Source organism: Grampus griseus (genome assembly GCF_964374135.1).
Source record: "Grampus griseus genome assembly, chromosome: 3".
Classification (NCBI taxonomy): domain Eukaryota; kingdom Metazoa; phylum Chordata; class Mammalia; order Artiodactyla; family Delphinidae; genus Grampus; species Grampus griseus.
In genome coordinates this window covers 82,670,880-82,694,215 of record NC_139019.1, presented here as the reverse complement: position 1 = coordinate 82,694,215, position 23,336 = coordinate 82,670,880, and the positions used below count along the sequence as shown (strand labels likewise).

At 37.0% G+C, this 23,336-nt stretch overlaps 1 protein-coding gene across 16 annotated transcripts in view; it reads right to left on the bottom strand.

Annotated features, from left to right (window-relative positions):
* PAM (peptidylglycine alpha-amidating monooxygenase) overlaps nucleotides 1-23,336 on the bottom strand; it is a 282,213-nt gene that overhangs the window by 227,289 nt on the left and 31,588 nt on the right. For 13 of the 16 annotated variants that reach the window (XM_082650119.1, XM_082650111.1, XM_082650123.1 and 10 more), the window contains exon 2: nucleotides 13,616-13,723. The exons of 2 other annotated variants lie outside the window; for them this stretch is intronic. The gene's annotated coding sequence lies outside the window, so the exon portion shown is untranslated. Of the gene's footprint in view, nucleotides 1-1,011; nucleotides 1,087-13,615; nucleotides 13,724-23,336 lie in introns of those variants that run through there. One more of the 16 variants, XM_082650120.1, reaches the window with a different exon arrangement.

Genomic DNA, 23,336 nt, shown 5'->3' with positions numbered 1-23,336 from the left:
GAAAAATGAGTAGAGTTTATGCTACTGTGATCTGCAAAGCCTTTGGAGCAGGAAAGACTTAGGATAACTTCCTAGATCCATCACTGGATCTAGTAAAGGCTGATTGCCTTTACTCCTGTTACTGGGAAAATCCCCCTAGACATAAAACCCTGAGCTAGTTTTCAAAACAGGCAATGAGAAATCATGACAATCTTTCAAGTTTCTGATTCTGAAGTCTCCTTCCATCTTATCCACCACCCACTGACCAAATACAATTCAGAACCTCAAAACTCTCATCTCCATTAGTTCCTTTATCTCTGATTTGTTTCAAAGATAAACTTTAAAGATAATTTTAACAAAGTTAAAGGATCAGTAAAGCAACTGAGCCAGTTCAAAATGATTTAAAGATTAAACAGTCTATTTTATCACAGAGAAGGCAGCTGCTCTGTGGTTTTTTGGTTTTTTTTCTTTAACAAAACAAAGAGATTTCATCTCTATTCTCTCTAATTTACCATAGCTGGGAAAATTCAGTATTAAATTGAATATTCCGTATACATTTAAAAAAATGTTTAAAGGTGTTTGCGTTTTATTTATTTATATTTTGCCTTTTATTTATTTATATCATTTATCAAATTGTATAACTCACTGATTTTAATTTTTAAGTTCACTGTCAAATAAGTTTTCCTTTAATGATATTTTAATTGACAAATAAGTCCCATGACAGCATAAATTCAGATTTCACTTTTTTTTTTTTTTTTTTTTTTTGCGGTACACGGGCCTCTCACTGTTGCGGCCTCTCCCATTACGGAGCACAGGCTCCGGACGCGCAGGCTCAGTGGCCATGGCTCACGGGCCCAGCCGCTCCGTGGCACGTGGGATCTTCCCAGACGGGACACGAACCCGTGTCCCCTGCATCGGCAGGTAGACTCTCAACCACTGCACCACCAGGGAAGCCCAGATTTCACTTTTATATAGAATCCTAAGGTTGTTTTACTCTCTACGACCAAAGAGAATCAATGTCAAAATAATTACCTCTTGCAAAGAAATGTATGGTGTTCCACAAGCCCTTTTCTTCCAAATAAGGGTCTTAAGGTACTGTTTAGTCTTCCTCCAGAAAATTATTCCAAAACTAAAAAGGAATACTTGCAGGAAAACAGTCGGTTTTCTTTCCATCTCCTTTCCTTGAGAGAACCACAGCAAAATGTAATTTTAGGCTTCCTGTCCCAAAGTAATATGCCTGAGCACTTTCTCCTCTGCATCTTTTACCACTAGTGTTTAGCAAACAAGGTTTAAAAACTACTACTAGATATAAATTACCTTATGCTTAGTACAGATGGATACATGTGCTATGAACTGGCTTAAACTGAAGATAAATACAGGATGTAAACAATAAGAGAAACTATTTTTGCAGCTGTTGGTCTCAAGTCTAGCATTATTGATTGTGGTAATAGATTGTGCCTTTCCTAGGAAACCCTGCAAGGCATACCTGCCAGGCTCATTTGCTGAGTCCTGTGACTCATATGGCTTAATGCCAGATCAATGAACGACAGTGTTATTCAAAACTCAGGGTTACCAGATCTCACATTTTGGTCTCTAGTGGCCTTGCTATTACCCTTCGGCTTCTAAAGAAACGCAGGCTCATCCACATAGGAGTTAGCTAATGGAATTTTCACAATCCCAAATCAGTTTTGTTTAATTAACTTCATCTGATGTGAGCCTTTCACTAAAAATATTAAGCTGAGAATAGTGTCACTTTCTAAGACTCACATCTTTACCTCAGAGTTCTGAACATTTGAGTTGGTGAAACATTTCTTTCTAATATGATTTTCCCTCATTAATTATCTTGAGGCATTTTAATATCCTTAGGGATGACTGCATCCACTGAATTAGGTCAAGATTTCGTGGTCTCTGTTGGCAATCACAAGTTTAAGTTATAGTTATCAGTAAAAATATCTGACTTGTGAATTTAATATTGATAGAATCAGCCATATATTTTGAAGTCTCTGAGGGGGGCAGAATTATGGTCCCCAAAGATGTCCACATCCTAACCCCCCACCCTGTGAATATGTTACCCTACATGACAGAGAGGATTTTGCAGATGTGATTAAGGATAAGGATCTTGTCCTAAAATGGGCTGATTATCCTAGGTTATCCAGTGGGCCACATCTAATCACATGAGCCCCTTAAAACAGGGGTCTCCAAATCCCCCTGCTCCCTGTACCGGTAACAGTACCAGTCCATGGCCTGTTAGGACCCAGGCCGCAGAGCAGGAGGTGAGCAGCAGGTGAGCGAGCAAAGCTTCATCTGTATTTACAGCCGCTCCCCATCGCTCGCATTACCACCTGAGTTCCGCCTCCTGTCAGATCAGCGGTGGCATTAGATTCTCATAGGAGCGCGAACCCTACTGTGAACTGCGCATGTGAGGGATCTAGGTTGCGCGCTCCTTATGAGAATCTAATGCCTGATGATCTGAGGTGGAGCTGAGGAGGTGATGCTAGCGCTGGGGAGCAGCTGCAAATACAGATTATCATTAGCAGAAAGGTTTGACTACACAAAGGGCATAACAAATCAATTGCTTGCAGACTCATATCAAAACCCTATCAGTGAGTGGCAGGTGAAAACAAGCTCAGGGCTCCCACCGATTCTGCATTATGGTGAGCTGTATAATTATTTCATTATATATTACAATGTAATAATGATAGAAATAAAGTGCACAATAAATGTAATGAGCTTGAATCATCCTGAAACCATCCCCCCTGCTCTCTGATCATGGAAAAATTGTCTTCCACGAAACCAGTCCCTGGTACAAAAAACGTTGGGGACCACTGCCTTAAAATGAAGGTTGCTTCCCAGCCTTGAAGAACCAGAGAGATGGCCTCATAAGGATTCGGTCTGTACTTGCTAGCATTAAGGTAAAGGAGGGTGGCCATGAGCCAAGGAATGCAGGTGACCCCTAGAAGCTGGAAAAGACAAACAAATGGACTCTCCCCTAGAGCCTCCAGAAGGGGATACAGCCCTGACACCTTGATTTTCTAGTCCATTGAGACCTGTGTCAGCCTTCTAACCAATAGAGCTCTAAGATAACAAATTTTATTCACCAAGTTTGCAATAATTTGTTACTGCAACAAAAGAAAAATAATACCTTCCTAGTTTTTATACTGTTTCATCACTCGTTTTTTGGGAGAAAGCTGACTAGGAAAAAGTGCTCTGCTCTAACTGGGGCATGTGGGGTCACATAAATGAAAACCGGCCTGTTCGACTGTAGGCATCTAGGTCCCAGCCCTGGCTCTGCCATTAAACGAACACAGACAACTGGGCTAAGCATTTAACCAAGCCCTCACAGCTTGAGCTTCTTTCCTCTCACTGGACAAAATGTTCATTTCCAGGTCCATGTTCTCTATTACAGCTTCCTCTCATTCTTCTCGATACTGGTTTTATTTGTCTTTCTAGTAAAAGCCAAAATGATCCTTTTTCTGCCATGTTTCATTGTCTCACACTGGTAAAGTCTACAGACCTGGCATTTCCATATTTCAGCAGGAGCAAGTTTAAGTATGCATAAAACTTAAAACATTCTTATTAGGACATAAAAATAGAATGAAAACTCTCCTAAAGCAATTTTTAAAATCACCCTGCCTAAAACTGCTTGGAACCACTTCCTGCCTGAAGCATGAAGGAAACTGTAATCTTTACAGTACACTCTGTATAAACTGCTACTTGTATTGGTTAAGTCAGCAGGAGGAGATATACATGGATATCTTAAGGATTCAAAACTGCAGAAGTATTTTTCTTACTACAAAGAGTTAGCTACTCAATAGAGTACATTATATTACCCAAAACATTAATACAACAAAGAGCAAAAACCTGATGTAACATAGCCTAGAATACAATATACTCTTCTTTCCAATACAAACGTATGAAAAGTGTTCCAATAAAAAGGTTTTAAAAAGTATGGAAACAGTTTATATTGACTTAATTTCTTTAACATTTAACCTACGGTAATCTAAACTAGGTGGTATCATAATTTCTCTCTATTTTTCAGGAACTTTTTTGAATTAACTAGCAAATTTTCAAACACATAAGCAGGATTAAGTATTCAAAACAGTAAAGAAATTAAAAGTCAAAGCATTTTAGCATATTTTAGGGTAGAAAGGAATTCATTCATAAATAAGCATTTATGATATTCAAGATAAGACAGATATCTTTTATGTGAAACTAAATTTTTAACCTTTTTTTACACTCTCTCACAACTATGTTTTTCACTGATTCTTTAAAGAAAGGTGAATGAAGAACATTATCAGTCCACTAACATAATATTGCACAAAAACAAAGCAAAGGTAGAGAGCAGGGTATATTCCAGAAGACTCCAAAAATACAAGAAAGAAAACGCCAGTTTTAATCAGTCTCTCTAGAAATGGACAGTCTAGACCATTTACTGACCTCTCAAAAGAGCCATCTGTCTACCTCCTACATATAATAAAGGTTCAGGTACATAAAGAAATGGGAGAGTCCCCATCCTACCTACTCCCCTCTTCTTCATTCTCCTGCAAAGCTATCCATTAATTATTTAGAAACTGCCTTTACCTACCACATCCATTTAAACACAGTATTACATTCTTCATAGAGTATACTGAAATAGTCCCTTGGGAATAAGGAAGAGGAAATAAATGCACAACTAACATTGTCATATGGACAGAACTCTCGGAACGGAGAGAGTCAGACATAGGCAGTAGAGAGAAACCTGTGTGTCTCATCACTTAGTGTTTATTGATAGGACACATTGTGGTAGAAAACTTGAAACAGAAAACTAACTTTTCAAGGGAAATATTCATTCATGGCTCTTCTATTTGAATGTTGTAAATGTCTACAATATTCTTTTCATAAAGCTGAACACAGCTGGCTTATCCTTAAGGAGCATGAGTATGTGTTAAAGGAGAACTTTTATGAAGCGCTGATTTCATTTGTCACAATAATAGAAGCACTATTTTTATTATCAAATTGGGAGATCTGTGAAAAGCATTGAAAGTATGAAATTAGTATGAAATGATGGTTATCAATATACTTTAAACTTCATATATCCCCCTGTAACTAAATCTTTGTTTTAACAATTTAAGTTTTAATTTCCCTAACATGCAAATTCTCAATGTAACTTGGCCCTTCTTTCTAAAAATATCTTCCCATAGCCTCTTAGACCTTTCAAATGTTAATACTGTTTAAAACTGGATAAAATATACAAAGTATCAATAAAAAATACATAATTCACACTCAGAAAACTGCATTTGTGCTGTGACACCTGTCAAAATATTTTAAGGAATTTGTATATTTCAAATCATTTGAAATAAAAAGCTCTACTGTGTTTGCTATTGCTGCTTACCAGGGACAGTAGCCAGCATTACATTGTACACCCACAGTTATTTATATAAGCCCACGCCATGTATGTGCGCATACAGACGCACACAAACACATACACGCACTTTAAGTACAAACTAAAAGTCTGTTCTAGGTAATTGGCTGAAACATATACTATGTTTTCAGTCAGTAGTATATCGTAGAAAGCAAGAAACCATTCATTCACCTGAAAGAGAAAAATAGAGGCATTTGGTAATTCTCCGATATGCAAAACAAGGCACTTACCTTCCATTTCTAGGGATGTCTGAAATAGAACTGGAAACCGAGCAACGGGTGAGGGGCTTTATTGCGGGGTGAATCATCCCCACGTAGAGGCTCTGAACAACCCCTGTATGCATACTGACATCATCAGGAGAGACTTGGAGGCAGAGGATACTATGGTAACCAAGCAATGTGCTGGGAGACAGAAGCCTTTAATTGCTTTAACAACTTCCTGGGGCTCCAGCGACCAGGCTTGGATTTACTAAGTAGGAAATGAAGGTTGTCACAGAAGCAGCGAGTGTGACACAGAGCAAGGGGACTCAATGAATTCTGAATCTATTCACCGCAATGTGACTTTTAATGACAACTGTCATTACATGATTCCATTGGCAATATTCTTCTCACAGCTAAAGCTCTGATGAAGTCACAGGTCAATAAATAATGCACCCAGGTTGCAACAGTATAAGTATTCATAGATGGTTTTCTCACTTAACAAGCATTAATATTATTACATTACAAACATCCTTTTCCTTGAGGGTGAATACTTGATTCCCTTTGAAAAGAAATCTCACATCTGTGCCTTCGGAGGTCAGAGTACCGATAACAATGAAAACTGATGCTCTGCGTTTACTTCTCCAGGAGACGGCATCTGCCCGTTCCATTTATCTCCGGGCTCCAATAAATCCCCGCCAATACATCACTTATCCAGAAAACACCCCCAAGCCAAATGCCCAATTATGACACCCAGATAAAATAAGAAGAAATCTACCATCTTACTGCTCCACAGTCTTCCTGGTTAAGTCTTCTATCACAGGCAAAATTACTTCTACTTCTAACAACTCCCAAAACTATACATAATTTAAACCTTCCCTTTGAACTATTTGTTCTCCCGTGCATCTGGCACCCCATTCACAAGAACACAACCCCTCTTAATAATACCAGGTTTAAAGTAATTGCTTAAAATAACAACGTTTCAACATCAAACTGAGTCTATAATGATATATCATGCTTATTTGATCAGATGCGATGTTTTAATAAGTATGTAATTTATCATCTGTACTATAAAAACTATTGTTTTCTTCTCTATATTGGATTGACTTTTTTTAAACAATACCATGGTCTAATTTTTTCTACTGTAGAATACTGTAATTGCAAGAATAATCAAGTAACTTGGCAGATCCTCTTTAAGATACTCATAACACAATAAAAAATGAAGGTTGTCATTCTGTACTGTATACTGCAAGCTACTACAAAGAAATTATTATTATCTCTATTTCAATTCAGATGAAGCTAAGCCTGCCTTTTAATGTTTCCCTTATGAGTAAATACCATACAAATGTATGGCAATAATACTGCTTACAAAAATAGTAAAATGGAATACCACAGCACCGATTTACAGTCTGGAAAAACACAGAGAATTTTAACCTAATTGACAAGTTGGACTTTTTGCTACCATAGAGGTTGGGGAGAATTCTGAAAATAGTATAGTAAGGTCAGCGCTCATGAAAAACATAATATTTCAGTTTTCCTTAATTTAGGTAAAGTGAAAAGGCTTTCCAACAAAATGGAATTACTCCTAACCTCTCACTTGTTTTTCCTGAGATACCGAGTCTGAGGAGCAAAACATGCAAAGTTTACCATGAATTTCATGAAAATAGTGTGTATATACATATATATGTGCATATATAGATGTATGTGTGTATATTTGTGTGTATATATATGTATGTGTATATATATATATGTGTGTGTGTGTATATATATATATATATATATACACACACACACACACGCACGCACGCACGCATGCACATATTAGGTTGGCCAAAAAGTTTGTTCACATTTTTCTGTAAGATCACATGGAAAAACCTGAGCAAAATATTTGGCCAACCCTCCTATATATATGATTCACACACACCTCTACATATATATATATATATATATATATACACATTATATATATGATTCAAATTTTAAAACAAATGCATTTGTTTATTTGAAAATGCCCAAAAGATATACACCTAATTTCTGAGAGTGGTTACTTCTGGCAGTTTCAATTATAGACTGAGAGAGTCCTCCAATTTTTATATTACATAATTTTAAACTTTTAAAAGTTTTTCTAAACACCATGGATATGAATTACTACTGTAATTCAAAATATGAAAATTCATCTAAATGTGTTCTGAACTTGCAATCCTGATTTACTTGCTCTCAGAGAAGACCAATGACAGCTTCAGTGGACTAGATCCTAACATACTAGCCAGACTATTTCAAGGTTGTTTCAAACAACTCTTTCTGGGAGATGATCCACCTGTCTAAACAAAACTAGGTTGGGAAAGGTAAATAAAGGTTATCTGGACAGCATGCACACAAAAGGGAACAGGTGTATTGACTACTCCAGAGATGGGATGGTCATAAAGTAAGAGTACAACAGTAAAGCTAGTTTGCTAGGGTTTTTGTTTGTTTGTTTTTAATAAATTTTATTTATTTATTGGCTGCGTTGGGTCTTTGTTGCTGTGTGCGGGCTTTCTCTAGTTGGGGTGAGTGGGGGCCACTCTTTGTTGCGGTGCACGGGCTTCTTATTGTCGTGGCTTCTCTTGCTGCAGAGCGCGGGCTCTAGGCGCGTAGGCTTCAGTAGTTGTGGCACATGGGCTCAGTAGTTGTGGCTTGCAGGCTCTAGAGCTCAGGCTCAGTAGTTGTGGCGCACAGGCTTAGTTGCTCCATGGCATGTGCTATCTTCCCGGGCCAGGGCTCGAACCTGTGTCCCTTGCATTGGCAGGCAGATTCTTAACCACTGCACCACCAGGGAAGCCCCCTGCTAGGGTTTTTTTAAAAAAAGGTTGAGTTTAGAAAAGAGTCTCTCCAAGTCCCTCACGTGCTGAATGCTGAGGCTAAGCAGGATGCCCTAGGTCACCAGCTCCTGCGCTGCAGCACTCACCCACTGGGCTGCCTGCTAACCAAAAATTACTTTTGAGTGTTCTTGAATTTGATCTTAATATTGTAATTGTTTTTTAAAATTGTCTATGTTAATCAATATGATCTTTTCATTGTACTGGTTCTTCTTACAAATATGTAATTTAATTAAATGTTCTCTACATCATTAAAGAAATAGCCTATCCAAAAATAAGACCAAACCAAAAGATGTCCGCCCACTACAGAAGGCTGAAGGGAATATGGAAGACCACCAGCAGGAATAGAAATCAAGTGTCCGTGAGACAAATGGCCCCAGGTGGCCAGATTTTGTGTCCTGTTAAAGATGCTTGCTTCCACGATGAAGAGTGGCCCTCGCTTGCCACAACTAGAGAAAGCCCTCGCACAGAAACGAAGACGCACACAGCAAAAATAAATAAATTAATTAATTAACTCCTACCCTAAAAAAAAAAAAAAAAGACGCTTGCTTTAGGGAAAAGGGGCCTCGTATCTCCAACGTTCATTCCCTAAATCCAGGCTTTATTTAGTTTTTATTCTCCTCTTACGCTACAAAAACAGCTTAATGTGTCACGTTCTCATGAGTGTTCTATTTCCTCTTGCCACTCCACTAAATCTCTTGATCAATGCAATCTCATTCCCACCTTCTTAGGGAAGATGATAAACTCTTTCTTAAATGATAACTACCTCCTTTACTTGGATTCCCAAGGATAGCACAGAGAAGCCCGTGAAGCACACACCCACATTAGGCCACTCACAGCACAGAGCTGGGAGCTGGGACAAAGTACCGCATAACAGCACTAGCTCCACCAAGCTCTGACATATTCTTTCTGGATAACTGTATACCTCCTTTTCTCTGTCCTAAATGTCAGAAAATCCACTTCTTATTTCCCAATGGATCTTAAGGCTTCACAGACATCCAAACAATATTATAATATCTCAGATTGAAAGACAACAAAAATTAGAAGGTAAAATACTCTTTCACAGGAAACAAAGACACAGCAAAGAAATCACCCCTTGACTGTCGAAAGTTTTATAAATCTCATCTACAAACCACCTTAATCATTAAATTGAAGTTTAGGGTTCAATGAGACTCTGAGCTTAACTTATTTCTTCAACTAAATTCATGTTGGCAAGTGCCAATTCAAAAGCAAATGTAAGTTAAAGCACCACTTCTGAGGGGATATTTGGCCAGAATTTCTAAAGCCTTGACTAGTCAGCTGCAGTGCCCCCTCCTGGAAACCACCTTTCTGATAAGGCAAAAAACCCTCCATTCTATTTTTTTTTTTAGGTAAGAAGTGGATTTATTTAGAGAAACATACTCCACAGACAGAGTGTGGGCCATCGCAGAAGGTGAGAAAGGCACCAGGATATGGTGTTGTCAGGTTTTATAGTGGTGGGTAATTTTACAAGCTACTGAGTGGGAGAAGTATTCCAGCTATTTCAGGAAGGGGTGGGGATTTCAAAACACCCTCAATTCTAACCCAGCTTTGCCTCATGATTTACACTGAACTTCCTCTTAGCCCAGAGAAGCAACATTCTTGGCTCCTCTGGTCTTAATACAACACTTTTCCTAATTCCAATTAAAGATAGCATAAGGGCTGAAAAATGACAGTGTATATGGGATTTTATTATTAGCATATGAGGTTAAATTTGTTAAATAAAACAAATTCATACTGATTTAATGAAAAAGTATCACACTAACTTCCAACGGCAAAAGGGTTCTAACTCTTCATCACTGGCCAAACCCACTCAGTGGCCAAATTTCACAGATGTATCTTCTCCTTGCTCCAGCCCCACAGTTGCCCCTCTAGCTTAGATCTTCTCTATCAGTCATCTCATAACGCTCTGGTCCTTGGTCTTCCTGACTTCATTGTCCCACCTCTTTAATCATTCTTCATATCACTTTGTCCTTAATGAGTCTTCACAAATCATGGCCTTGACCAGATTACCACAAAACTCAAAATCCTAAAAAGCTCCTCCTGTGCACCACTGAATAAAGTGCAGAGTTCACAGATTCCATGTGAACACATCTTTGCCAACCTTATCTCCAGGCACCTTCAGCTACAGCCAATTAGACAATCTGATACACTAATATGTCCCCATACCTTCCCTCCTCTAAGCCTTTGCTCTTACTGTTTCTTCTTCCTGGAATCCCACACCTACCTCCTCATTCCACCCCGCACATACACTCCTCCTGTGTCTCCTCCCTGGCAGCCCAAATCCTACCATCCTTCAAGATCTACCTCCTCCATCAGGGACTGGTTCCACCCCAGAAATTCCACAGTATTCTCCACCTGGCTAACTGCAATTAAAACATTCTACTACCTAGTTATTATCTTGCGTCTTATTTCCCTCTCCCTTCAATCTTCTGAAAAGTAGAGACAAAGTCTATATTTGCCTCCTATTCTCAATATAGCACCTATGATTTGCCTTTGGCATTCACTTGATAAATATTTATTGAATAAATAAACAAAAAAAATGTATTGTGTCCTAATTTTCCAAAGTGATTTTTTGATTTTCCAAAGAATAAATTATTTTACTTAATCTCTGAAACAACCTAGTGCCGTAGGGTAAGGTAGAAATTGGAATTTCACCTTTAGAAATGAAAATAAAAAACAGAGTCTCAAAATGATGCAATGATTTCTCTTGAACCACATATCTTCTAGGTCCTCTGGTTCCCCAACAGGCTCCTCACCTGGACATCTACTGCTTCTGATGACGGCCAGAAAGGAGGTGCTTTCATATCCCCTCACAACAAATCCCCTGTTTCTGAAGAATTAAGGCCAGAATGGCCTTAATTTTTCTTCCTTGCCAGTGACCCACGGCAGAGTCATTCACATCACCATAATATTCTCAAGGCAACTCCTGAGGCTTGGGAGAAACATTTCTTACTACCCGTTTCTCCTCCCTATATCTAGCTACAAGTCTACCTTCTCAAAGGAAAAAAAAAAAAAAAAAAAGTATCTTATCTCATGATTCAGCTATTCTGGGCAAATCCCTGACTTTTCTAAACATCAGATCTTCATTTTCAAAAAGAGAAGAACACTAGTACTACCTCATACTGTAGTTATGACGATAAAGATAATGCATAAAGTACTGGCATATCAAAAGCTCTCAATTAAAAAGTTATTACAAGTAATAATAATGAACAAAACCACAGAGAATCAAATTATACCACCTTCTTTGAAAGGCTTCATTTGTATTCCAGTACAGTCTATAATTGGGTGATGAGGAAACAGAAATTGGCCAAGTAAGAGCTTGAATAATTAAGTGGGGACCTTAGTTTTTTTGTTGTTCAAAATGAGGGTGTTGATCTTTTCCAGTCTAACATTCTATGTGCTAGGAAAGCATTCTAAGGCAATGCTTTTGTTTCTCCCACACAAATATCTGCCCTCTTCTGCAACCAAGCCCATCAGAGTGCCCAATGTATGGGTACTTTTCTTAGTCCCTGTAATAGACTGAAATTATTCAAAGTTTTATCCTTAAAGAATTTAAACTTTGCTTTCATTTAAACATTCAGGATCTTTATACTACCACTGAACTCACCCATGAGTCAATTAACTTTGATGTTTTCCCAAAAGTAAACAATGATTATAAAACCTTCAATGTTTTGAATCTAAAAGTCAAAGGAATTATAGATGATGGCTTACTCTAATACCAAGAATTTACTTCAACATGTCATGATTCTAATTTTGATTATAATTCCCAAAGGAAGCACTGGATTAAGTTCTAATGTAGTTTCTCTAAAGAAGCCAGTTTAAGATAAGTTCCCATTTTAGTCTCTCAATTAGTGGAACTTTAAAATACCTTTTCCCTGGGATACAAATTAAGAACTTTGCTGAAAATGTAGAGCATTTGTATGAATCCAAACACAGATATTGTTTTCATGAAAAAAAGGGAAGCATAAGAGGGGTTAAAGATGATGCCTGCAGCCTAAGAAGACCAACTGAGCTGAAAGGGTCTGACAGCAGGATGTGGGTTATAATGCCTCTGAATGAAATCCTTTTGTGTGAGGGTCTCACAAAGGGCATCCAGGCAGGACTGTGTGTGTTTGGATTTAAATTAATCAACCAGTCAGTTCCACAATGCTAAGATTCCTCCTGTTTAACAGATTAAGGCAGGTTTACTGGCAGTTCCCAAATGATGTCAACAGCTTCTAAAAGGTCAAATGCAGCAACACACACCAAATGTCCTAGAATAAAGAGCACCAATAACTTTTCCCTCTATAATCTGCTAGGTGTGACTTATTAAATGCAGTGGATTATCCCATTTTAATCAGCTGTCCTGGTATAAATTTTCTTTTTTTTCTTTCCCCAAAAAGCTGAAACACATTTATACATTTTAATGATATACATTTGAAAACTGCCTGTTTTATTCTATAGTATATCTGGTTAAAACAATATAAATAGCCCAGCTTCACCATCGCATCTTGCAAGGGGGTTGGGTGATGGGGCAGAAAGGCACAGAGGTGGAACTATTTAAGTCAATAGGGGCCAAGTACGACCAAAGCATTATCTGTGTTGTTAGCACAAACTCACAAAAAGAAAGTTATAGCTGCAACCACTGCCAAGTAAAAAATGCTCAAAAAACAGCATGTATATAAAAAGGAAGAATCCTGGCCAGGTGGAAGATTCCATATGGGTTCAAACTCATGGATTCTAGCCCTTCGGGAACTTCTTTAAAATCTCGTGTTTCACTGTTTTTCCCAAGCAGTAAAGGATTGAATGCATTCTTGTAAAATATTAATCATGCGTGTCTTGGGCACTGAGTCGAAAAGGAAAAGGGAAGAGAAGATAAGCCAAGGATACTAGAGTATAAGGTGAACAGGACCAGCTCTTGTCTGACAATGCTGTGGAAACATTAACCGCTGGCCCTGGGACTCAAAGGAAGCTCCAAGAACCAACACAGCCCCCTGCCTCCCACTGACGTTCCTGACCTTCAACTAAGGAAGGGAAGGCATCGTGGCATAGGTTATTAGAGCACAGCATTGAGTCTAAATCCCAGCTCTGCCACCTCTAATCCCTGTGATCTTGGGCAAGCTACTTAAACTCCCTGATCATCACTTCTCTCAACTATAAAACTAAGGAAAGAATAATCATACCTCTGAAGGTTGTTCAGAGCACTCCTGTGAGCCAGGCACAGTTTCAGGTATCAGGAATACAGTGTTGAGTAAACCATACAAGGCCACTGATCTCAAGGAGCTTGCATTCTGGGTTGGGAGATAAAATAATAAACAATTAAATGAATAACATAATTTTATACATATGGGAAAAGGCTCTGAAGAAACACATCATAGGATGACAAGATAAAAAACTGACTAGATGGAAGAATAATGACAGAGTTGTCAGAGAGAAACCTCAGTCTCAGTAGAAATGGCATTTGAACAAGGAGAAGGAGCAAGATGCACAAAATAAAAGGATAGAGCCTTCCAGGCATAGCGATCAGCAAGAACAAAGGTCCCAAGACAGAAATGAGCTCAGGATGTCAAGGAACATGAGGAAGCCCAGTGTAACTGAAGGACAGTGAACAGTGAGCAATAAGGGTAGACACCTATTAGACAGTTAACTGGAGTCAAGTAATAAGGTAATTCATGAACGGAGCTTGGGGTACAGAGCTGGAAATATAAATGTGGGAGTAACTTAACACAGTTTTCTGTAAAGCACCCACCACAGTGCCTGAACATTATGATTATGGATAACCAATCTCTCCATTCCCACTTTTCCAAATAAGTAAATTGATATTTGCATTAGGGAGACTGTCAGCAAAATAGAAAAAAAGAAGGAAGACAGGTAGCATTGGATTCGCTCAGGGAAAACAAAGACGTTTTATGTTGAGTGCCAACTTCTACAAAATAGTAGGAGCTTCCTGCTGTTCTGAGTTGAGCAGGATTCTGAGGCCAGCTATGGCCTGCGTAACAGTGTGTCTCATTACTTGCAAAATATATAAATGGAACAGATTTCCAAGGCTTTGGAATTGGCAGTTCTTGTTCACTATAGGTTTTAAAATTTTTTAATTTTGGTAATTATTTCTCAGAATAATAATATGAATTAGATACCATCACTATCCCTATTTTATAGTTAAGAAATTTGAGGCTCAGAGAGAATAACTTATTTGCCCAAAGTGACCAGCCTTCCAATAGTTAAAACTGAGAACCAAATTTGGGTATCTCTAACTCGTAAGACCATATTCCTACCTACTGTCATATACATGTGTAATTTTGCTAAATACGCTCCTTATTTGCATTCCCCCAACTGCACTTTAAGGGTCCTCCCAATGGGGCCTGGCTCCAGGATGGAATATCTTGTACCGTCATCACTCTAGCTCCGGCATGTTCTTTGGTTTCTAAATTCTCACGTCTCATTCGGAAGGAAAGCATCCAGGCACAATTCTTTCCTGTATTGATGTTGGTGGAAAACATCTTATTCGTTAAAATGCCAAACCCTATTTGATTTAGTGATTCGGTCATCTTATAAGTAAGCTGACAATTTTAGCAATGTCAGAATTCCAAATTATTTTAGCAATCACCTACCTATTATTCATCACCTATCCTATTTTTCAGCTGACAGGCGTCTCATCTAGCTGTATTTAAAAACACACACATAGGGACTTCCCTGGTGACACACTGGTTAAGAATCCACCTGTCAATGCAGGGGACATGGGTTCGATCGCTGGTCCGGGAAGATCCCACATGCCATGGAGCAACTAAGCCCGTGAGCCACAACTACTGAGCCTGCTCTCTAGAGCCCACGAGCCACAACTACTGAGCCCGCGTGCTGCAACAACTGAAGGCTGCACGCCTAGAGCCTGTGCTCTGCAACAAGAGAAGCCACCGCAATGAGAAGCCCGCGCACCACAACAAAGAGTAGCCCCCGCTCGTCACAACTAGAGGAAGCCCGCGCGCAGCAATGAAGACCCAATGCAGCCAAATAAAAATAATATTAATTAATTTAAAAACGCATACCTACACTAGCAAATTAAGTTAGTGCCACTGTTGTTATTGTTACCTCACCCACACAACAACATATTCATATACTTTGACTAAAGAATAGGAATTTTTTGGAGGTTAGTCCTAAGGAATAGGAATTTTATTTTTAAGGATTCCAAGGCAATAAGAAGTAAAAACTCTTGTACAGCTTACAGACTTACCACAACATAGGCAGAAAAGCCAAAATATATTTAACCCTGAATTGCTTTGTCCTTTCCCTCCACCCCATGCTTTCTTTCCCTCCCATCTATTTTCTACGAGAGGGCCTCATAACAGGAGAAAAGCATGCCATATACTACCTTGATTTGATTCCAGCAAACTAACCAGAATTTGAATTTTTATTAGCAAGAGCCATAGGCAAGAGCAATAATACACTATATCTATCACAGTGTTTAGTTTTATTCATGAACCCATGCTGGGTTAAGAAAAAAAGAAGAAAAGCTAACTTGAAAGCATTATTGAAAGATGGTTAACTCTCTAGCCACAAATGAGAATCACAAGCTACTTTGATGTGTGAGAATTTTTAGTGCCTAAATTTAAAGAAAGGACATCTATGATACAAGTTTAACCATTTAAAAAATTCCAATAATATATTTCTTTTGCATCTCGAAAAACCAGTAATTACCTAAGGGAATAAATAAATTAGAACTCAGCCTCAGAAATTAAGCCTTAAATGCAAAGCATACGAACAATATTCCTCCCTCATCATATGGTTCAGTGGCAAAATGCCAGCTCTAATATGTTCAGTACGGGAAATATAACTCTTCATATTGTCATTTTCTCACAGTCATCACTCCACAAGGACTTTAGGCATTAACCAAACTGCATACACATCTTCACCTCAAAAATTCAACTAAGTATAAATCAGAGCATTACTCAATGTATAAACTATGTGGCACATGACTGCAAAGACTGTGATTGCACAAAAACTTGTGCCAATACTTAATTTGAAACTAACCTTGACAATGACCTAAAATCGCTAACCTTCGAACCCTAACCAATCTGTCACTTATATAGTGCATGCCATGGTCTACTTTCACATGACATTTGAGAATTATTATTCGGTATGTATAATTCTTAAAGGTTTTATGAAAATAGGCCATGGAATATACTGTGTAAGTTTCAAAAGAAAATGGAAATTACTAAGGAGAAAAGTGAGTGGATTAAAATGTGTGATTTTTCATAACAATGGTCCAAAGATATGGGAAAGGTGGAAAGTTGACACCACGTACTTTGTATGGCTTTTAACTTATAAATATATTACATCTGATATTATTTATTAAAATACTTGTATTTACCAATCTGAATATATTTAAATAGTCTTCAAACCTAAATGCTGGAACATCACAATTTTCTCTTCTCTCTCTTACCAAACTGACATGTCTCCATCAATAACTACTTGGAAAAATATTCAAGGCAATCTCAAAAAGAATTACTGTGATTCATTATGCAAAACAAAAACGCAGCTTTTAAAAAGTACTCTGTCTGACATTCAGTTCTGTATGCTGCTACAGCAGGTCAAAAGCCATTAGCCACCTACTGAAAATTCATACTAGGAAATAATATGTCCTTCAAAATTATTTCACATACAGTATTCTCAAAGTAAAATGGGTGAGATTATATTCTAAATGTTTAAAAATGTGATGCCTCAAAAAGAAATATACTCACCATGTCAGAAATTAATGTGAACATAGATTTAATAATGGTCATATAATTTAGAACACTCACCTTAGATAAACAAAGTACTGTGTCTGCTATGAGAGAAATGAATACATAAAATAACCAACCACCTCAACACTGTATGGTTATTATACTCTCCTTTTCCAATAAAAGTAACAGACTCAATATGATTCCTCGGACACTTAGGATATTCTCACTATTCAACAGTCTTCTGGGGACTGACCCAACAGTCCTCTTGTATCTTTAAGACATTCTACAAATCTATTTGGGCAGAAGAAGCAAAACAGGAGCCCCTGTGCTACTGGACATTAAAAAGAATTCACAAGTCTATGTTATTTAACATTTTGAAACTTGGCACTGAAGTCTATGGTTTTCTATGGTTTTTCCACTAATAGATTCTATTAGCAATTATTAGCTAATTGGCCACTTGGCACTTTGTACAACCAGGTACGGAGCTAAGTGCTTGACACATCTTAATGCATTTAATCCTCATAACAACTTTATGATGTAGATAATATCCTATTGCCATCTTACAAGTAAGGAAACCAAGGCACCAAGAGGTTAAGTAATTTGCTCATAGTTATACAGATAGCAGGTGGCTACTTTTCAATGAGGGAGACATAGTTTATAGAATGTGAGGTCCCAAACAGGATGAGGAAACCAAGGGAAAGAAACTGAAAAAGGCAAAAGTACAAGGAGAGTCAATGATAGGATGGAGAAATGCTTTCTCTTTCACTATTTTCTCTAATCTTAGCTGGCTGACTATGGTGCTTAATAAACAAAAATAAAAAGGTAACTTAATCGTAACCCAGTTTTCAAGAGCAAAGGTGACTCCTACTTAAAAACTAGGAAGCTCAAATTTTCTTGCCTTACTTAAAAGATGGATTTCTGTTGTGTGGAACTGCAAATACCCAATCTCACTGCCCAAGCTCTGAGATAACATCTGGTGGATAAATACACATTTTGGTGCCATGTCAGATTCATATTCACAGGCTGTAGGGGCAGAGATGGGTCTATAAGAGCCCTAGACTATTCACCTATAAACCTGGTTCCTAACATGGATCCAGGGCAACCCCTGATGACTGATCTCCTGAAGGGTCAGTGGGGTAACAGACGATTAGTTCTAGAGGTTCCACCTCTCATGGACTTCAGCCAACCTAAACCTGTTTATAGAAATCTTGAACTGGCTCCCCAATATAGTGCCACTGTCTCTTCCAGGGGCCCTATTCCAAAATCTATCATCAGATCACAGGAGTTTTTTGTTGACACCATTGGGTATTTGGATTTTGTTTGATTATTTAATAAAAAGACATTTCTCCCTTAAAAACAATACTGCAGGCCTCTAAATCTCCAAGTATAAATTAAACAAAATAACTCCTGGTTAATAAAATATGAATTCAAACAAAATGCTTCTGTTGAAATGGAGTATCTAAAATATTTCTGGAAAAAATTCACTAATCCCGCTGATAATAAGGTTGGAAAAGATTCCCTTTTCCACACCCAACCCAAAGGAAACTGAATCCCTGCTTTAACTGGAGACTGTTGCTATTTGTCTTATGGGTAAAGGCCAAATTATGTGTATTTTTGGGACTTCGGTCAAGAATCAAGGTCAGTCACCAGATTTTCTCCCATATCAACAACATAGCGGCAGCATGAATACAGATGTTCCTTATCCCTTTCACCATGATTTTTCAAACTCAGTTTTCCCTCTCAGAGCAGCTAAGATTTCTTCGTTTGTCAAAAGGATAGCCACTAAGAAAATTACTTAGCTAATAAACAAGGAAATTAGCCAGCAGGCCTGATACAAAACAGATAGTAGCAACACTAACAGCAATTTGTACACACAAAGTAAGGCAGCAAGAGTGGCTCTGATAAGCACTCTGAAACTGCAAGTGGTACTCAAAAAACTGAGTGTCACTAGTACTAGGGGTCAGACAGCAGTTGTAAACTTTTCTCCTTGTCTCACTTGGTTCCCCCCAAAATCTCAATTAGTTTTGAGTTTTATCGAAGTATGTGAAGAGAAAGAAAGCAGCAGAAAGAAAGCAGCAGAAAAGAGGAAACAGGGAAAGTATCTGGGCAGGATAACTCTTCTCCCTCTCCAACCACTTTTCTGTATCTTCTTTTGTCAATGTTTGAAGGAACCAGCTAAACACTTGTTTAATTTTGAGAAAAGCTACATAACCTAAATAAACAACACAATGGAAGTAGGACTTGTGAATCCCATGAAGGATGGTGCCAGATTTTGAAGCACATGATTATCAAGCAAAATGATAAGGGCAGAATGTTTATTACATTTTACGTGATCAATAGATATGTATTTTTAAAGCTAACAATCTTTAATTTTTTTTTTTTGCTTTTAACTTGTATACAATTGGGTTTCTATCCCCTACAGTAACTGATTATGGAATAAACAGTTGAAGAGTAAAAAAATATTATACACTCAATTTTTTGGTGGGGAAATTGTAAATTTTACTAAATTTCGTATTTCATCAAAATGTCTTCAGTTCTCTACAAAAATTAAACTTTTCCTAAAAGTCTACATTGATATCTTCTCTCTGATTTTAAAATAGGAAGCTTCCCTGATTTAATCACTTCTTACAAAATGCTTGAAATGCTTTATTCAACCCTGGGTTGAATAATTCCTCCCTTCAGTTGGTCAGAAGTGTATCTAAATCAATAAGAATCTACTTCTGCCAATTCATTCCAGGAAAACATTCATTTCCACCTGCCCAAATCACACCTCCGCTCCAGGCTGACCCTTCCTGACCTTCACTGAGATGATGTCTTGCCTCCCCCTCTCACCTCCATGTTACCCGGTCATCATAGGGCTGCATGACCCTCAATACGCCAGAAATAGAAGAAAACCAGTAACAGTAATGCATGTTTAAATGATCATTTAAATTAGCTTTACAAAATAGAGTCTCAAGTGGTATCTGGCCAAGGATAAATAAACCACTTCATGTACATTCTAAATATGGAGATATATATATGTATAGTTGATTCACTTTGTTACAAAGCAGAAACTAACACACCATTGTAAAGCAATTATACTCCAATAAAGATGCTTAAAAAAAAAGGAAACCAAAAAATAAATAAAAATGGGGAAAAAATTCAAAAGTATTAAATAAGTAATGAATTTTAGTTAAAGTTCCCCTAGAGATCAGTGAGTATATGAATATTTTTAATGAATTTTAAAAAAGAAAGAAATGGGTCTTTAAGTTGTTAAGGCAAAAATTCTCAGGTAAATATAATACAACACATTCAATATGTTTCACATATTGCTGAATTTTTAAGTTCAAAATGTAAATATTATCTGCTCTAACTCTAATCACTTTACAAAATTGATAAATTAATTTTGTATATAAATCTAGGATAAAAGTGTTCCTATAATTACTTAATTCATCTAATATTTTCAAAATTCTTTTAAAATCTTTTACTAGTTCAGTTTTTTAAATGAGGAAGGATATTACTATATTACTTAAATAAAATGAGCTTTAAAATAAAACCACTACTTATGTACTTAATATATTGAAGTATATTAATATATATGTATATAACATACTTAAAATACTGCACTAACCAACTTTTTAAAAGATTTACCAATAGTTTCACAATTTTTTAAATTTCCATTTACAAAAAGCTTTTGATTTAAGCATTAAAATCAGAAACACCTAGACACTTCATATATATTTAAATATGTATCTATGTGTTTTTTCTAGGAATTTTAAAAGCAAAGAAGCAGGTGTTCTAGAAAAAATTCACAAGTTCAGGTAAGTTATCTTAAATAATTTTAAGAGGAAGAAAGGAAAAATAGATCTAAGACATTATTTTAGTGTAGAAAGAAAAAAATGTATGTATTCTGTTCCTATGAGGACCAAGATTCCTAACCGACCATGATGCCAAAGGGGAGATTTTTTTTTTAGAGAAAAAAAAAATTATCTCTATGTTACTTGATTAAAGCTAAACTCGACTTGGCAGAACTCTTATCTGCTACTGGAGACTTTTGTGTTACCTTTTTCTATCTAAGATGGCTAAAGAAAGCACATTTCCTACTCACAATCAAACTATCAGCCAGTATGAGATTACCATAAGCCTCAAAAACTGTGAACCTGTATTCTGATTTGCATGAAGAATGAACCAATGGTAATTACGTGCTACAAATTCTTCACTTGACGAAATTATGGTTTGTAGAGCTCCTTTAGATAGGGAGCACCTCGAGTGTATTTAGAAGAGATTTCAAATTACTAAATTTGCCATAAAATTATGTTAGTATACTGCCCCCTTCCAACTCTTCATAATGCCAGTCAATGGCAAATGGGTGACCATGTATCATATTGTTTTTGAAAGCTTATGCAAGCCAAGAGATCTTAATAATCAATTGTTTGGTAAACAGATAAAAAGCCTTGTGCATTTGTCAGGTGTCTTTTATACAAATACAATCATTTCCTGGAACTTGGTAAATTCTTGAAAGTAACCTTATAGTCTCTTCACATGCCTTTTATCACTATTGAATTGGAGAGCAATTTATGACAATAAAGATTTCATTTACCTTTAATGTTTTTCTCAATGATTTTGGCATTACTTGTGCCACCTCCCATATGTTTTAACATAAACACAAACCCACATATATACACACATCAATGTTAACTTTGATGTATTTGAAGTGAATTTCCTAAATTCCATAATACTATGTATAAATATAAATTATAACTCCAAAACAGCAAATGGTTGTAATCTTCATTCATGGAAAAAAGGGCCAGAGAGTTGCTCAAATACTTTGCTGTAAGAAATACTCAATAATCAATTTCTTATTATCTTCCTTATTAGGATGGGGAAAACTTCTCTCAATGTTTGCATATTGCTCAATTAAAATGTCAACTGCTGTTGAGTTTCAGCAATACTTGGTTTAATGGAGCACACCCAAATGGAAATGTTCACTACAGCTACACTTTCCTTCGAGAAACGCCTAGCATATCCTAGATAAAACCCTAGAGACAAGTTATCTGGTTACGGATCATAAAACTGAATGCTTTACAACTAATTGACAGGGTAAGTTTTTCTCACCTGAGGTTGGAGGAAGGTAATTTACCTTATCTATCTTGTATTCAGAAACAAACCCCAAATAGAGTTAAGTAATCTACCTCAAAGGTTTCTGTTGTTTTTTTTGTTTGTTTGTTTTTTTCCTTGGTAATACTTGGCAAAATGTTGAAAACAGAAAAATCCACTGGGGAAAAAGCAGTTGCAAAAGAAACTACATACAGCCAGGTTAATGTCTTTAACACATAAATACATCTCACAAATAGAAAAAAGGAACACATCAGATTAACCATGACATGAAGAAATACATATGCTAAAAAATCATATACAAATGCTCACCACCAATGCAAATTAAAATAAATGATTACAATTCTCCACTTCTCAAATTGTTGTTAACAAAAGCCCTAATTCTGGGATGGGCAATGGGTGTTCTGATACAGACCACTAGAAAAGTATAAACCTGCACAGTCTTTCTGTGCAGGACAACTTGACACATATATATCAAACGCCTTTGAAAATGTTCATATCTTTTTACTTAATTTTTATCCTAGAGATTTATTCTTAAAAAATAAATAGAGATAGGGAAAAGATTAATCTAAAAGTATTTTCATCATAGTGTCATTTATAATAGCAAAAAAAGAAGAATATTCTAAAATCCTAGTAATAGAGGATTGGTGCAGGCATAAAATCAAAGGAAATACAGCTACTTAGAAGGCAGCTGTGAAAGAATATTTAGGGATATGAGCAAATGTTACTATTTAATGCTCAGTGAAAAAATATGCAGGTTATAAAATAGAATAATCATTACAATCCTAATTTTATGTCTCCCAGTTTTGTGTCTCTGTTTGTTAATGTGTGTGCACATATGCATGGACAGAACAGTAGAACTGCTGACACACAAACAAATGGTATCGGTGCCTATCTCTGCATGGTAAAATAATGGGTAATTTTTTTTTTTTTTTTGGCTGCACCACATGGCTTGTGGAACCTCAGTTCCCCGACCAGGGATTGAACCCGGGCCACAGCAGCGAAAGCCCAGAATCCTAACCACTGGACCACCAGGGAACTCCCAATAATGGGTAATTTTTAAAATACGACAGAGCTTTTTTTATGCATTAGC